The following is a 5,184-nucleotide window of genomic DNA, read 5'->3' on the forward strand; positions in this document are numbered from 1 at the left end:
AGGTTTTCCAGTGAGAAACCCTGTAAATATATGTAATAGATATAATACTGTTGAAACATTTTGTTTTTCTCATGGAGTAAGTGGACGATATGTTAAACAGTGATCTTTAAGCCTAAATTACATTAAATAGGTTGACTATAGAGCATGTTTATTTTGGTGGAGTCCGGCATAGCCAAGCGTGTTAAGGCGTACGACTCGTAATCTGAGGGTCGCGGGTTCGCATCCCGGTCGCGCCAAACATGCTCGCCCTTTTAGCCGTGGGGGTGTTATAATGTGACGATCAATCCCACTATTCCTTGGTAAAAGAGTAGTCCAAGAGTTGGCGGTGGGTGGGGATGAATAGCTGCCTTCCCTCTAGTCTTACACTGCTAAATTAGGGACGGCTAGCGCAGATAGCCCTTGAGTAGCTTTGTGCGAAATTCCAAAACAAACAAAAGTTTTTTGGTGTAGCTTTAAATTATTTACTGTTAAGATGTTTCAAAAAATGTATGCTTTGTCTCATGTTGTTTTAAATTAATTATGATTAACAAAAAAATAATGGTCTGCTATGAATTTAGTTCCCAGTTTCTTCTAGCCTCAGTTATCAGAAGTACAATATGTTTTGTCTGTTTGTGAGATTTCACACAAAACTATTTGAGCTAACAGTGCTGGGTGTTCAAAATATAGGAGCGATAGACTTCGGTTTACTTCCAAATTTATATGCTTTTGGGGTGTTCGTTTTTTATGCTGAAGAAAGACTAACCAAAATACAACAAGGTATATATTTTGGTTATGATAATTTTTTATTCCTGGTTTTCTTTAAGTAAATTCGATATACGTGGGAGATAGAATATAGATAGCACACTGTGTCGGTTTGTGTTTAACTACAAACAAACTATAGATTATCCCCCAAAAAAAAAAAAAAAAAAGAGAAAAGCAACAAAAACCAAACACTCTCGACTGGAAAAACATAAAAACTCAAACGTATATATATTCTTTGGTACTAATACAATTATATTCTACAGTACGTTCAACATAAATATTTCCTTTGGGACACACATATGCACATAAACCCTAATATATTTTTCTGATGAAAATCGTTTATCACTCCACCTTATGCAATTTGATATACGTTATTAAGTGAGGAAAATTATGCATACATGAACCATGAAACTGAATTTATTAATGACATGTAAATTTTGGAACAGCATTGTGCTATAATTCATTATGAGAATTTAAGGTTTATATTGCACACAGGAAAGTTGTAGTCATTGTTAAAAAGATAAATAAAATATGGCTTAATTCTCCAGAAAACACATACGGTTTAATTTAATCCAACGTTTCACATTAAGACTTCATTGTGGCAAACAATAAACTTGATAAATGACTTAGCTGATCAGTTAACAAGTGTTTTATTTGTCCTGCTGAAGTGGCGAAACGTTGGCTTAAGTGAAACCGATTTTGTTTTCTATGGTAATAGAACGTGATTTATTTGTATTTTCGACTGTGTAAATATATGCTTTCTTAAGCCACGTGCATGTAAACTAGATTGTAATTCCGTGGCATGCTTTCTGGAAGAGACAAAATCATGATAATTAATTACATCCTGGTAATGAGTAATTATTAAACATCCTGTGTTGAATTAGTGACCGTGAAAATATTTCAATAGTCAACAAAACAAGAAGATAATTCCAGGTAGTTGCACGGATCTCGAGTGACCAGTGGCGGCGCCAGAATATTTTCGTTGGGGGGCTGAGGTAAACTGTGGTGGGGCTTCCCAAAATGCCATTAATATGAAGTATAGATGGTAAATTATAATAATGTACCAAGGTACATTTCAGAAAGGTGTGCTATTTTGAACTGCGTTTTCAATGCAGTTTTCATTGGAAACTCATACTCTGATTAATAATTCATTATTACAAATTAGAAATAATTTGTTTATGAAAATATGCGTACATGTACGCAGAGCGTACACCATGGTCAGCGCCTCGGTGATCATACACATAAGGCGTTCGAGGCGGGAATCATGCGCTCGAACAAAGCAAACCCGCGGCCTGGATATTGAATGGTCATAGTAGCACCAAAACAAAATGTCTAAATTGCAGTTGACCTTCACAGAAAGGCTGGTTTCTTCATAAGTTCACATTATTCATACATGCCAAACTGTGATTATGATATTGTTCTTATTATCATAAGTGTGACAAGCACCTGTTACAATAATGTAACTACTACATTACATTAAATTAGGCACTTCTAAATAGCCCAATGACAATTTCAAAATTCATTCTAGAATTGTTTAGAAATATTATTTGTTCAGTTAACATGTAAGGTTATTACCTAATCATAAGTATAACATTAATTGGATTGTAAGTCACAATTTTAAGTGTATGCCACAATCATCAGTACAATTTTGGATGGCTGATACACAATGCAAAATGATCTCACAGAGGACACAACACCAACTAAATGCTTCATAGTTTTGACCTATACACAATACACTTATATATGCATGCTGTGCTTTATTTTTCAATAAAAGATAAATGAAATTAAGGGTAAATACCTGTGAAACCTTTGGTTTATTAAGTAAAATCCCTGATGATTTGTTGTAACTTGAAATCAACGTGGTTATTTGATAACCATTCAAGATAGAATGGCATTACACAGGGATCGACAATACAGCGCATGAGTTTCAGTGCATTCAGCACGTTGCTATGGGTCGCATGACACATACTTCCGTTTTAATGAAGACGTTGAGTTCTACAGATCAATTTCTCTTTGATGTTATTTGTTAAGCAACAACAACGATTGTGTTTTCCATATTTTATTTGAGGGCTGAGGGGAACTTGGCTCATTTAGAGGACTCAAGCCCCCCAAGCCCACCTGGGCGCCACCACCGCGAGTGACAAACTGAACTTACAACGAAAAAGACACACTACTGGCTTAATCCGCGATGTTAAGTAAGCACGTAAGTTCAAAGGATTTTGTTTTTTTTATTTCGCACAAAGCTACTCGAGGGAAATCTGCGCTAGCCATCCCTAATATAGCAGTGTAAGACTAGGGGAAAAGCAGCTAGTCATCACCACCCACCGCCAACTCTTGGGGTACTCTTTTACCAACGAATATTGGGGTTGACCGTAACCTAATAACGACCCCACGGCTGAAAAGGTGAACATACTTGGTGGGACGGGGATGCGAACCCGCGAACCTCAGATTACGAGTCGCACGCCTCAACCAACCTGGCAATGCCGGGCTAAGTTCAAAGGATCACTTTAAGACAAAATTCAAAACCCTATAACCGGAGCAAGTTTAAAACATGGATCTTCCTTCATTGTAGTTCTAATAACTTCAGTTAGGGGAAAGCAATTATTTAAAGAAGGAATTAACGTAATCTTAAAACTGTTTTAAAAAGCCTATTTAACTTCGTAACCTACTCGCGCTGAATTATAGTGGAAACTTATATTGTATCCTTTGTTTCTCTGCGTAAAACGGAAAACAGGAGCTCATACAGTATCGTGACAAAATATGCCACAGATTTTCCCCAAAAAGAAAAAACACCTTTAAATCTAAAAGGTTATTTCAAAGAAATCTCACGAAACCTCTAAGATAAATATTCTCAAAGAGGATTTGTCACTAAAAAAAAAAAGAGAGAGACCCAATATTTCGTGCAAAAACGTCTCTCCAGGTAACACAACAGTGGAAAAGACACAACATTACGTGCATAAACGTTTCTCCAGATAATACAACAATGGAATAGAGACATTATTACGGGTATAAACGTCTCTCCAGGTTATACAACAATAAAAAAGATACAATATTACGTGCATAAACGTCTCTCCAGGTAATACAACAATAGAAAATAAACCAGTTTATAAAGTAACTTATGATAGTCACCAACATAAAAATAATGGAGAATTCGTGTATATTAATTGAGTGTTTTACGTATAAAGAGAAGACATGTTAATAAACAGGCTTTGTTATTATAATAAATGTGAAACAAATGGCAAACATGTGCACGAGCGCTTATGAAAATATTACGTGTTTGAAAAGTTTTAGTGAAATTATTCAACAATTAATGAAAGTTATTGGAGTGTGTGTGTGTGTGTGTGTTTTGTTATAGCAAAACCACATTGGACTATCTGCTGAGCTCACCGAGGAAAATCGAACCCTTGATTTTAGTGTTGTAAATCCGCTGTAATAGCTGAGGACGAAAGTTACTGGTAACGTGAACATCAGTTTCATCTATTTCCATACAGCAGACATCCCTAGCAGGACAACTGAATCAAGTCCGAAACATCACTCATTTGTAAACATCTAGAGATGTATTATTAGTATGTCATAATATAATATATTGAATTACAAGGGAAAGCTTTCAACTTACCTTTCATTGTCAATGCACTGATTGTTGTGTTCTTTAATTACATAGAATATGTTATTGATTTAAATTGCATAGGATATTTTATTGATTTGAAGTACATGGAATATTTTATTTATTTGAAGTACATGTAATATTTGGTTGGTTTGAAGTACATATAATATTTCAGTGATTTAAAATCATGAACGGTTACAGCATTCTGATATTCAGCCTGAGAGGAGCGTGATAGAAATCTCCTGATAACATGAAGACAAAATCTGAAAGGTGCCATCTAACTGTAGTTTTGAGTTAAGAGCAGTGGTTATCTAACTGGGAAGGGGGAATGTATCCTGAGGGTCCTTGGGAGAGTTCAGAAACAAAGTTAAACATGTATGGTGTGTGCATATGTTTAAACACATATGATGTGTGTATATGTTTCAAATTAAACACGTATGGTGTGTGTATATGTTTAAACATGTATGGTGTGTGTATGTGTTTATGTTATTTCTGTTAGGTAAACTCTTATTTGTTTTTGTTGGGTTTTTTCATTTAACACTAAATCGGCCCGTCATGGCTAGGTGGGTGAAGGCGTTCGACTCGTACTCTGAGGGTCGCGGGTTCGAATTCTGGTCGCACCAAATATGCTCGCCCTTTTAGCCGTGGAGGCGTTATAATGTGACGGTCAATCTCACTATTCATTGGTAAAAGAGTAGCCCAAGCGTTGGCGGTGAGTGGTGATGACTAGTTGCCTTTCCTCTAGTCTTACACTGCTAAATTATGGACGCCTAGGACAAATAGCCCTCGTGTAGCTTTGTGCGAAATTCCAAAACAAACAAACAAAAGTTAAATCTTAA

Source organism: Tachypleus tridentatus, chromosome 6, assembly GCF_004210375.1.
Source record: "Tachypleus tridentatus isolate NWPU-2018 chromosome 6, ASM421037v1, whole genome shotgun sequence".
In the NCBI taxonomy this organism is placed as follows: Eukaryota; Metazoa; Arthropoda; class Merostomata; order Xiphosura; family Limulidae; genus Tachypleus; species Tachypleus tridentatus.